Below are 13,900 nucleotides of genomic sequence, written 5' to 3'. Positions count from 1 at the left end.
ATTAATTCTTTTAAATTCCAGTTCCATGGTTGAGTGTGTGTTTGATTAATGTAGCAGCTGTTTTAAGCTTCTGCCTTTTGAAAAGTATAAACATATAAACTTCTACCTAACTTAACTTTGTAATTTATAAACAGCTTGCTTTTTTTTGTCTGCTTGTGAACATCTCTTTATAAATTAGATCCCCTGAAAATGAATGTTACATATTTTTATGGTGCCTTGCTTGATCTTGACTATGGCTAAACTAGCAAATCACGCACACACAAATTCACTTTAGATATAAGAGGAAAAAAGAAAGAGGTTTAGTCTTATTCATTTCAAGAGTGTCTGAAAGAAGGGAATGGTTTCTGAATCTTTTGTTCTGGTATTGATATCCTAATTTTGTAATGATACCATACACAGACTTATCCACAGGCCATATAATACCTTGCAGTCATACCTACCTACATGTCAGATGTTTGTTTTGATATGCTTCCACATTAATTTGTGTGTATTTAGTATGCTTTGAGTGGCTTATGGCATATAAATTCAATATGGATTTTAAACCAAGGTGCTAACTTATAAATTGCCATTTATCCACGGTCATATGAAAATTGCTTGCTTCTGCAAATGTTTACATGACTCAATGATTCCAGTGAAACTATTCATGTAAGTAAAAGTTCATAAAAATAAGCCTGAGAACCACTGAAATTCCTTGGGACTGTAATTTGACAATCATTGTGTGGTATGAAGGATAAAGAGGAAGGAATATTTTGGCTAAAATGACAGAACAAGTCCTTACCCTTGGGACTGAGTAACTTCTTTTTTTCTTTTTCATAAGGCTGTCTCAAGAGATGATCACCTACCTTTCCTGTCCCCGTGGCCACTTGTTCTTGCCATTTTTGCCTCAATTAGTGTTATAGTTGCTTATGGAGTTCCTTGTAAAATAGATCTCTCATGCAATCCCAGTAAATCAAATTTTAAAAAGTAAGCTACAAAGCCAGGGCCAGAAGCTAGCTGTCAAAGACAAGCAAGTTTTAATGCTGTAGAAAGTGTGCATGACCTTCTACCTGGAGCACACCGCATAAAATACATAGACATCAATCTTAGAATCAGGGATGGCATCTTGCTGGGATTAGAACCTTGAATGATGCTCACTTTTGTATTAATCCTTATCATATGTTTTATCAAGTCATTTGGTTACTAGGATTTTTCTCATCTTCTCAGGTAATATTATAGTACTAATGCTTTTAAAGTACATTTAATATTTTCTTTTGATTTATATACTACTTTTCCTCAATGCATGAGAGATCACATACTTCAGTCTGACTAATTTTCTTTAAGGAAAGCAATAATATTTGATTTTTAGCTAAGTGTAATGTTTTAAATTTTATCCACTCTTCTTTAAAACTGGTGATCAGTTACTTTTTAATTGATGAGGTCCTCTTTTTAATTTTTTCAGAAAATGAAAAGAATGATCATCTTTTCCTTTGGTAAAAATCAATCCTTAAGCTTAAGAAGTTTAAAAAGCTAGTGTGTTCTTTTTCATTTGCATTTTTATATTTTGTTCAAGAAATTCAGTATTTCAGACATGTATAACTGACATACAGGAAAGAAAGATTACTTCAGAATTGGTTTTAGAAATACTTTATTTTTCTGAATAAGACCATTTACTTAGTGCTAAGAATTGCATGATTCATTTATTCTTCTCAAAATAATGTAGATTTTTCTGTATTCTTTACCTTAATAACATTTATTGTAAAGAAAAAATAATCTGACATACTCTTTGTAGAGTTAATGACTGACAGTAACTTAAAAGCAGACCATACTATATTAAACACAAACCCAGATTGTTTGGGCACAAACCCCAGAATCCCAGCATTGAGATTTTTCTTGGCTAAGCATCAAAGTGTGTTAATAGGTATAGTGTTAGCCTGGGACAAAGATGGGATTGTTACTGTGGTATATTTCATCCTGCTGTTACTTGGCAAGAGTCAGTGTATTTTTAGGTGAAGTTTGTACATTCATCCAGTCACCTGGAAAAAAGGATGTATAGATGACCTGTGAAAACACAGTTAGCATGATGGAAGGTGAGAATGTGTAATCCTTATTATGCAGTGAATTGTTAGCACTATATTGTGGGCACGATATCATTTCAAAGCGCTGGAGTGCTCTCAGTTGTTTAGCTGGATGTGTGATTTTTTTTTTTTTTTTGGTAACATAACAAGACTGATTTTAAAAGTGGTATAGCCATGTACTTTTTTAATTGCTAAATGTTCATGCTCTGTTTCCTTTCTTTGTTTCAGAGTTGAGTAGCATGGGAAGAGACACTTTGAGGTTTTTGTTTCTATTACAGAATATATTTTTTGTAAATATGAATAGTACATCTTAGTGTACTGCAGTGAAGGATGACTACAGTATGTTAAAACATTTTCTTTATTCATCACATCTGCTGTTTGTCTCTAGACAGTCAAGTTGTGGTATAATGTAGTAAGTCATGTAAAATAATAAAAATATTAAAGAGCCAAATAGGTAATTTTTAATATTGTGTAGAACAAGTCATGTTGGTTATCAGATTCTGGTTGTGGAATCTTTATAATTAATAATGTTGCATGAATAAAAAGAAGTGAAATTCCATTCTTGCCTAAAAGGTTGTTGTGTTAAGTTTTTGATAGTTAATATTTAACAGTAGTAATTGGTAGTTTGGTAATAACAAAATAAATGATCAACTTTGAGCTGAGCAGATTTACATAGTAAAATGGTGGTTATTTCATTTATGATACATCAGCTTTTCTAAATCACTTGGAAATTTTTAAGTTAAATGGTGACTGTCCTTAAATACAATAATAATTAGAATTTCTGTATAAAAGTATGTTTAATTTTTGTGAATACATTTGTATCTAGATAATTTACCTTCTTAGCTTTGTGGTTTTCTCCTATTTCTTCTGAATGTGGGCATAGAATATTTGAAGAAATTTTGAAGACATTTTTTGCCAGTATGCTCATGTTTAAATCTGTTTTCTTTGAAAATGGTAAAGGAAATCATTTGAGAGGAACTTTAATAGCTAATGATAGTAGTTGCATTTAGTCTACTACTTTTATTTTAAGGGGGCGTTTTCAAGACTTTTCACAGATACATTTATATTAATTATAGATTGTTAGCTGCATTGCTGCCTGCATACTTCTGGTGGATATTGTATGAATCCTAAGGATTTGATTTCAGGAATGCTATTTCAGATTAAATGATTCTTCATAAATCTTTCTTCAATGTTTCTAGCAATCAAATTCACAATTTTGTTGAAGACAGTTATTCTTCTAGCTTAATAGACAACTTTATATTTAAAAGCAAAAAAAGCAGTGGTATTTTCTAGAACTGAAGACCAGAATATACTATATTGACCCACACTTTTCCCAAGGAGATGCTTTGTAAAATATGCATTTTTACTTTTAGAAATCTATTCTCTATGGTTAATATTTACCCAAAAAAATCTTTAACACTTTCAAGTATTGCTGAATGGATCACTGTGGACCATATTTATAGGTTAGCATTCCTGGACTAAATTCTGCAGTGAACTTTACAAATCCAGACTTGCAAAAGTCTTTCAGTTGTTCTTTCTGATTTCTTGAGTGATAATAATACTGTTTCCTCACAGCTGTGAACTACCAGAATGAGAAGGCTATGGTTGTGTTTTAAATAGAACTTATATAGCAGGTTCTATGGAAGTTAAAACAATGTATGTGTACATGAGTACAATGTATGTGCTTCTCCCATAAACAGCCTAATCTTTGTTGTAAATGGTAGTAGTTGCAATTTCAGTCTGTGTTTTGTTAATATCTTATTACTGGTTGATGAATTTCCACAAACATATTTGTTAAATATTGTTAAATATTTGTGCTGCTTCTGCAAAAGCTCTCATAAAGAAATTCAAGTTACTCAATTTAGATTTTTTTATTATTTTTTCCATTGGGTTTTTTTGTGAAGGGTGAATACAATTATATGACATAGTGTTTTGCTTTCCACATGAACAATTTAAACCTTTATCTAGGTAGCTAAGAGATAGTAATACTATTACTAATATCCTTCAGATTCAATCATTTTACCATTATTTGTTAAACCTCACAGTTTCAAATTTATTTTGGATATAAATGACAACTCTCTGGTTGCATAGTCCCGGTTAAGATTACACGTACTTAATCATAACTATCCCAGTTAAGATTACACATACTTCACTTAAGCAGTGAAGCATTTTACTTGCAAAACATGTGTAACTATTTTTTTTTTATTAGTTGATCAGCTGTGTTGTCAACATAGACATGCAACCAGTGACGATATGTATTGGTTTCTGCCTCTTTATACTGATCTCTTGAATTTTACACTGAATTACTCTAGTGTAAATAGTATTAGGTCTCAACATACAGCACTGTACATGGAGTTTATGGTCATAGAGACAATAAAAAACTATTACCTCTGTTTGAAAACATACCTGCATTATATTGAGAGGCAACCTTATAGAGAATGTTGATAGGATATTAAGTATGACTAATATTTTGCTATAATCTTGTAAAGTGATTTTTTTAATATATATTTATGAATTACCTGCTCATAAACCCATTTCAGTGCCCTGTGTGCTTATGAGTGTAATCTATATTCATTGTAGATATTTAAGCAATAAATAAATAGAATAGAATATTTTCATAATAAAGTATCAAAAATGTTAAGCTTTTTCTTTTGTGAATGTATCTTTACTGTTACATTTTGGTAAGGAATTTGGAGTTTGTTTTCTTTTCCCCTCAGTTTCCTTTCTGTGAGATTACTTGCTTGAAATGAGTGGTAAGTTAGATAACTTCTGCAGCTCATTTTTTTGTCTGTTTGAGGATATAGGAGTTTATTTGAGAACAAGGGAGTAAAACATGGCACTTTCAAGCTATATCCTCCAACATTCTGCTGCAAGTGTCATAACTGCTGGAATTAATAGACTGCTGTGATCATTTAATCTATTGTTTTACCTAATAGAGCACACAAGACACACCTAATTCTTTTATCTCACTCTTATCTTTTGGTGGAAAAAAAATCTATTTTAATGTAGAGATTTATGCTGAAAGATACCCCACTAAAATTTTCTTTGGTTAATTGCATTTCTTGTTAAAGAAATAAAAACGCTGATGCTTTTCGGTCTGCCTTTTGCCTTGCTTCATCTTAGAGCCATTAGACCCTTTTTCACTTTTGTCTGCTAGCCTTCTGTTAGCACATCCATCTTCAATTGAAAACTGTGACCAAATCACCCTTGAACTTTGTATGATAAATTAAGAACGAGTCCTTCAGGAACAGACTGCTCCAGCGTGGGTCCCCCATGGGGTCACAAGTCCTGCCAGCAAACCTGCTCCAGCATGGGCTCCTCTCCACAGGGTCACAGGTCCTGCCAGGAGCCTGCTCCAGCACGGGCTCTCCATGGGGTCACAGCCTCCTTCGGGTGCATCCACCTGCTCCGGCGTGGAGTCCTCCACAGGCTGCGGAGTGGGCTGCAGGGGGACAGCCTGCTTCACCATGGTCTTCATCTCGGACTGCAGGGGAATCTCTGCTCTGGTGCCTGGAGCACCTCCTTCCCCTCCTTCTTCACTGACCTTGGTGTCTGCATAGTTGTTTCTCTCACATATTCTCTCACTCCTCTCTCTTCTGGCTGCTGTTGCGCAACAACATTTTCCCCTTCTTAAATATGTTTATCACAGAGACGCTACCACTGTTGCTGATTGGCTCAGCCTTGGCCAGTGGTGGGTCCCTCTTGGAGCTGGCTGGAACTGGCTCTGTTGGACATGGGGGAAGCTTGTCTGCATTATAACTGAGTTGTTCCAAGTTGTCATCCATTGACTGTACATTGACTGCGATGTGGTCTTATAATAAGTAGTTTACGAACTACATACTTTTTTTAGTATATTCAGTTAGATGTGTGATGAGGATGTATTTGTAGTCTACAGTTAACTCTGAGGGGTTGTTTGTGGTCCAGAAAATCTGGTAACTGCTACCTAGACACTTTATATGGCAGGTTTTTTTTTTTCTGAAAAATAATGGATAAATAAGTATAAATCTCAAAGAAGTTACAGTTTAATATATATTCATCCATTAATAGATATAAGACAGTTTAAAACATGAAACAGTAATGATCTTGATGGGCCAATTTGATAGCAAGATACATCCTCAGATAAGCAGACATTTAATGCTTTCCTACATGTTCTGCCTCAAATTGTAACATAAAAGATAAACCCAGGAATTTTTAATCACTACAGATTATGTGGTAACTAACCTTAGGAAAGGACTATTGATAGGATTATAGACTGATTTAGTTTTGAACTGTTTCTAAAAATAGTTTGGACCATCATGGAGAAGAACTGAAATTGAGTGAATACTGTATTCCAAATTGTGATATCAAAATATTTTGTTCATACTCCATTGCTTGACTATATTGCAGCTACTTGGTTTCTTGTATCCTTTTTTGATAGATTTAAACTGATATATAATTCTCATCACCATTTCCATTAGTTCTCATTTTCACTCATTGCGTACTTGAAAATTTGTGATCCTCCCAGTAAAAGGGTTAATGCACATTGTTTGACAGCTTCCCAAGTTGGAGAACAGCAAAGCATACCATAGTCACAGTTGGACAATTTCACAGCAAAATCACTTTTTAATGAGAAGTATATCAGCAGTACAGAGCTTTTGAAGCTGTTCTTAAGTTTGGCTGATAAGCAGCCATACTGAGTTCATTGATGGAAAAGCATCATTTGCTGAACAAGCCTCATGCTTAAGACTGGAAGACACAGTTACATCATTGCTTGGTTAATTGGCTGCACCTGTCACTTGTTAACAGCTCTAATCCAGTAGTTTCTGAACCACGCATTGAAAGCCCAGGAGGAGCAGGAAAGAGCCTGGTGCACTGGGAAACATTTTTAGATGTAATCGTAGTTTGGCAACCTGTTGTGCTTGTTAAATTAAAATCATCACTTTTCAGCTCATGATGTGAGCTTCTCAAAATGAGAATGTTGCAACTTGAAAGTACAAGTACATGGTTCTTTTTGTCCTGGTTTTGGCTGGGATAGAGTTAATTTTCTTCCTTGTAGCTGGTATAGTGCTGTCTTTTGGATTTTAGTATGAGAATAATAGTGATAACACGCTGATGTTTTGGTTGTTGCTAAGTGGTGTTTACACTGGTCAAGGACTTTTCAGCTTCCCATGCTCTGCCAGGTGCACAAGAAGCTGGGAAGGGGCACAGCCAGGATAGTTGAACCAAACTGGCCAAAGGGCTATTCCATACCATATGATGTCATGCTCAGTATATAAACTGGGGGAAGTTGGCCGGGGGGTAGCGATCGCCGCTCGGGGACTGGCTGGGCGTCGCTCACTGGGTGGTGAGCGGTTGTATCACTTGTTTTTTTTTCCCCTGGGCTTTGTTCCTCTCTAGCTCTCTTGTTTTCCTTCTCATTACAATTTTTTTGTTTTGTTTTCCAATTATTAAACTGTTCTTACCTCAAACCATGAGTTTTCTTACTTTACTCTTCCGATTCTCTCCCCAATCCCACCGGGGTGGGGGGAGGGTGAGCAAGCAGCTGTGTGGTACTTAATTGCTACACTGGGGCTAAAAAACAACACTCCTTTTTGACACCCAACGTGGGGCATGAAGGGTTTGAGATAATAAAAGATTAATCAGAGTGTATAAAGGAATTTAGATGTCTTCATAATTGCGGGTCACAATACTGACTCATCTGTTCTTGATATTGGTTTACCTGATCTGCACCATGCTCATTTTTTTGCTGTACATGCTAAAGATCGGTGTTGGTTTTTGCAGTTTGCTGTGCTCTGCTTTAATTGGTGATGTTTTGCCTGTGAGATTTGTTATTAAAATAGTGACCTTGGGTTTATTTTGGTATCTAATTGCCCTACTGAAACCATTACTGTATGTCGGGTACCACCTTATGGAGACAATTAGCAATTATACTTCTTCCTCTGAGAGGTTTTTTATGGAGGAAATGCAGAATGGCACATTCACTACATTCTTCTACAATGTTTCCTCCTTCGTTACAATAACTTTTCAGTATCTTGAACATCCTTGGGTAGTTAAGATACATTGATTGGTATTGCTTGGGAATAATCTTTCATCTGGGCTGCAGCATTGTGGCAAAACATTGCTGCCCAGGTAGAGAACCTGGTTGTAAAAGTACATCATGTACATGCTCACATACCCAAGAGTCAGGCCACTGAGGAACATCAAAACAAGCAGCAGGTGGATCAGGCTGCTAAGATTGAAGTGGCTCAGGTGGACCTGGACTGGCAACATAAGGGTGAATTATTTATAGCTTGGTGGGCCCATGACACCTCAGGCCATCAAGGAAGAGATGCAACATATAGATGGGCTCATGATCGAGGGGTGGACTTGACCATGGACACTATTGCACAGGTTATCCATGAATGTGAAAGATGCGCTGCAATTAAACAAGCCAAGTGGTTAAAGCCTCTGTGGTATGGAGGGCGATGGCTGAAATATAAATATGGGGAGGCCTGGCAGATTGATTATATCACACTCCCACAAACCAGCCAAGGCAAGCACTATGTGCTTGCAATGCTGGAAGCAACCACTGGATGGCTGGAAACATATCCTGTGCCCCATGCTGCTGTCCGGAACACTATCCTGGGCCTTGAAAAGCAAGTCCTATGGTGACATGGCACCCCAGAGAGAATTGAGTCAGACAACAGGACTCATTTCCAAAACAACCTCATAGACACCTGGGCCAAAGAGCATGGCATTGAGTGGGTATATCACATTCCCTGTCATGCACCAGCCTCTGGGAAAATGGAACGATACAATGGACTGTTAAAGACTACACTGCGAGCAATGGGTGCTGGGACATTCAAACATTGGGATACACATTTAGCAAAAGCTACCTGGTTAGTCAACACTAGGGGATCTGCCAGTCGAGCTGGCCCTGCCCAATCAAAACTTTTACATACTGGCGAAGGGGATAAAGTCCCTGTAGTGCACATAAAAAACATGCTGGGGAAGACAGTCTGGGTTACTCCTGCCTCGGGCAAAGGCAAGCCCATTCGTGGGATTACTTTTGCTCAAGGACCTGGGTGCACTTGGTGGGTAATGCGAAAGGATGGGGAAGTCCGCTGTGTACCTTAAAGGCATTTGATTTTGGGTGAGAATAGCCAATGAACTAAATGGTATGATGTCAATTGCTATATAATACTGTATGTTATCACTTCTATGGTGGCTGTATTCCATATCAAGGGTATTTCAGTGAGAATCACCCAGATTAATGAAGAATGAACTTTGATGAAACCAAGCAAAGTACAGCAGTGATGGAACCAGAACTGGCTTCAGCATGCAACAATCCAATCCCACACACCATCTCTCCTGTCCTGAAGGACTGTTATGACAGATGGAGCCCAAAGTCATGGACTAAATGAACTCAACAGAGGTCAACAGAACTCAACAATTGGTTCAACAGAACTCACCAATTAAGTTCAACAGAACTCAACAATTAAGTATTCTTTGTGATTAATATAGTGTTATAAAAATGCATGCTCCTAAATACCTCTGGAAAGAAAATGTTCTGTGGGTTTCTTGAAATATTTTATTATGTACTGAAGGCTGGAATTCTCAGAGACTGATATTTCAGCCTTACAGTAATGTATACTTACATGGAACGGGACATCACCCATTCCATCTTTGCCCAAAGAGTGGAGGAGGTCTGTTCCATCTGCCAAGAGAATCTCTCAAGAACTGCAGTTTTGGGAACTCTGACCTGATTTCCTCAAAACTGCAGGCTCTTGCATTGCCAGAGGAGAGGACTTAAAGTTGTAAAAACCTTTGTATACCAGCTGAGATTCTTTTTATGAAGCATCCTCTGCAAGGGCAGGGTCAATCATCTTAAGCTTTGCAAGCTCGACAACACATACTGTCCACACCAATCAAAATTTTTGCCATACACAGGCTCCATTCCTCTCTAGGACAAAAGATCTGGTGTTATACCACGGGATCTTTAATTGGTCATTCTGATACTAGACAAGACATTTGGTAGTATCGTTTCCAAGCCCTTTTTTTCCCTTTTGTAAGTATGCTCCTTTGCACTTTCTTTTCATGCTTAATTTTGGTCTTGGTTATATTAATTTACAGTTTGAAGCCTTATAGTTACCAAGAAAAGAAAAAACTTGTGTTCAAAATGGGTACTTAAATGGTTACAGAGGACTATTGTTGGAAAAGTGTCTTAAGGAGCTCTCAACAGAAGTAAAAGTTTCAGCTTCTGTGGTTCATATTTCACAGTATAGCGATGTATTTCATATCTTAAGATATCTTCCTACAATCTGTCCTTTTTCTCCTCATAAATCAGCCAAGAAATATATTTTATGCCAGCATTGATGTAAAGAGTAAAAAATTCTTATTCTTACATTCTTAGGGATCTAAAATTAAAGGAAATAGGTTTTCCATTGATATGAGAGGTCATTTATATTTATTGAAAAGAGAGGATTTTTTTAAAAAATAAATTTTTTTTTCAACATTAAAATCAAGATATAAAATACATGCAATTAAGTGAACTTCCCAGTAGCATAAATTCATTATATAAGTATTAATCACATGTATTTTTTTATCTCCGAGTTTTGTGGTTGTATGCTAAAAGGGTATGTTCCCTCAACGTAGGTACAAAGAAGCAGAACAGATAACAAATCTGACAAATACCATAAACTAGCTTGCTGTTGGTGAGGATTTAAAAAATGACCTAAAACCCTAAACAATAGAGGGGTAGCCAGATTACTCAGTGAATATGAAAATTTGTCAATTCCTTGCAAAATAACAAGCAGGTCTGCAGTTTTATAGACCGGATTAATTTACCTAACTCTTTTTAATGACTTCCCCCCCTCCCCCCCATACCCCCAGCTCCTGCTTGCACATTTTTGCCATTTACTGTGAGCGCCTGTTCCAGCCCTCATCAGAATCCCACTGACTTACTTCACTTTCTTGTAAGAAATTTAACTGAGCAAAAGACATGAAAAGTATTCTTTAGGAAAGGGAATAAGGCTGACTAAACTAGATGTTCTGGTAGAGGAAGGAGGAGCAAAGGAACTTCCTTCCTTTAAGGAGGAAGTCCTAAAGGTACAAGAGCAGGCTGTCCCCAGGTGCTGAAAGATGAGCCGGCAGGGAAGAAGACCAGCCTGGCTGAATAGAGAGCTCTGGCTCGAACTCAGGAAAAAGAGGAGAGTCTACAACCTCTGGAAGAAGGGGCAGGCAAGTCAAGAGGACTACAAAGGTGTAGCAAGGTTGTGCAGGGAGAAAATTAGAAGGGCCAAAGCCGAGCTAGAGCTCAATCTGGCTACTGCTGTAAAAGACAACAAAAAATACTTCTTCAAATACATTAGCAGCAAAAGGAGAGCTAAGGAGAATCTCCAGCCCCTAGTAGACGGGGGAGGGAACACAGTGACCAAGGATGAGGAAAAGGCTGAGGTACTTAATGCCTTCTTTGCCTCAGTCTTTAATAGTAGGGCCAATTGTTCTCTGGGTACCCAGCCCCCCGAGTTGGAAGATAGGGACAGGGACCAGTATGGAGCCCCCATAATCCAGAGGGAAATGGTTGTATAGCAGTGACCTGCTACACCACTTAGACACTCACAAGTCTTGGGGCCTGATGAGATCCACCTGACAATAGCAAAGGAACTGGCAGATATACTCACCAAGTCCCTTTCCATCATTTACCAGCAGTCCTGGCTAACTGGGGAGGTCCCAGTGGACTGGAGATGAGCAAATGTGACACCCATCTACGAGAAGGGCCGGAAGGAGGACCCGGGGAACTACAGGCCTGTCAGCCTGACCTCGGTACCAGGAAAGCTGATGGAGCAGATCATCCTAAGTGCCATCACATGGCATGTAGAGGATAAACAAGGGATCGCTGCTGTGCCGGACGTGCTGGAACTTCAATACGAACTGGAGTCAAAAGCAGCCAAGTGGTATGCCTCAACTGATATCGCTAATGCATTTTTCTCAATCCCTTTGGCAGCAGAGTGCAGGCCACAGTTTGCTTTCACTTGGAGGGGCGTCCAGTACATCTGGAATCGACTGCCCCAGGGGTGGAAACACAGCCCTACCATTTGCCATGGACTGATCCAGACTGCACTGGAACAGGGTGAAGCTCCAGAACATCTGCAATACATTGATGACATCATCGTGTGGGGCAACACAGCAGAAGAGGAAGTTTTTGAGAAAGGGAAGAAAATAGTCCAAATCCTCCTGAAAGCCGGTTTTGCCGTAAAACAAAGGAAGGTCAAGGGACCTGCACAGGAGATCCAGTTTTTAGGAATAAAATGGCAAGATGGACATCATCAGATCCCACTGGATGCGATCAACAAAATAACTGCCTTGTCTCCACCAAATAGCAAAAAAGAAACACAAGTCCTGCCCGGACTTGCCCTGCCAGTCCGGGCAGGGCAAGATGTAAACAATGTGCTCTACACTGCAGCCGGGGAGAATGGCCCTACCTGGAGCCTCTGGCAGAAAGCACCAGGGGAGACTCAAGGTCATCCCCTAGGGTTTTGGGGTCAGGGATACAGAGGATCCGAGGCCCACTATACTCCAACTGAAAAAGAGATATTGGCAGCATATGAAGGGGTTCGAGCTGCTTTGGAAGTGGATGGTACTGAAGCACAGCTCCTCCTGGCACCCCAGCTGCTGGTGCTGGGCTGGATGTTCAAAGGGAGGGTCCCCTCTACACATCATGCAACTGATGCTACGTGGAGTAAGTGGGTCGCACTGATCACACAACGGGCTCAGACAGGAAACCCTAATTGCCCCCATTGATCATGGAAGTGATCATGGACTGGCCAGAAGGCAATGATTTTGGAATATGGGCAGAGGAGGAGGTGACGCGTGCTGAGGAGGCCCCACTGTACAATAAACTACCAGAAAATGAGAAGCACTGATGGGTCCTGTCATATTGTAGGAAAACATCAGAGATGGAAAGCTGCTGTATGGAGTCCTATACAACAAGTTGTAGAAACTGCTGAAGGAGATGGTTAATCAAGTCAGTTTGCAGATGTAAAGGCTACCCAGCTAGTTTTAGACATTGCTGAACAAGAAAAGTGGCCAGTGCTCTATCTCTATACTGACTCATGGATGGTGGCAAATGCCCTGTGGGGGTGGTTACAGCAATGGAAGCAGAACAATTGGCAGCACAGAGGCAAACCCATCTGGGCTGCAGCATTGTGGAAAGACATTGCTTCCCGGGTTGAGAACCTGGCTGTAAAAGTACGTCACATAGATGCTCACATACCCAAGATGCTCACCTACCCATGCATTTTTTGTTTTTCCGTGGGTTTTGTTCCTCTCTCATTCCCTTGTTGTTTTCCTTCTCATTACAATTTATTATTACTATTATTTTTGTTCCAATTATTAAACTGTTCTTAACCCACGATTTTTCTTACTTTTGCTCTTCAGATTTTCTCCCCTGTCCCACTATGGGGGTGGAGAGCGAGCAAGCAAGCAGCGGTGTGGTACTTAATTGCCAACTGGAGCTAAACCCTAACAGTAAGAAGCAGGGAATAATCATTCCCATTTCCCATCTTTTCTTTTTTTGAAGTTTCCTTTATCCATATCCCCAATTATCCTTCATTGCCCTTCTTTGTACAGTTTCAGGGACAACCGTCTAAACTGTAGTTACCATGGGTCTGGTGATGCATTGCAGACTTTCCTCTCAACCTCAGTCCTTAAAGTTATACCGTTCATATGTTGAAACTAGCAAGACTTACTGCATCTGGCAACCAAAAAAGTTTACAGAAGGATTCTGAATTTGTATATGTAAGAGAATCCCATTCTCAACTTTGACCTTCAATTTTTTTTATTGAAGACAGAGAATGGAAATTGGTGCTGAAGTCCACGTCCCAAGA

Source organism: Ciconia boyciana, chromosome 4, assembly GCF_034638445.1.
Source record: "Ciconia boyciana chromosome 4, ASM3463844v1, whole genome shotgun sequence".
Lineage (NCBI taxonomy): Eukaryota > Metazoa > Chordata > Aves > Ciconiiformes > Ciconiidae > Ciconia > Ciconia boyciana.
This window is presented reverse-complemented; position numbering follows the sequence as displayed.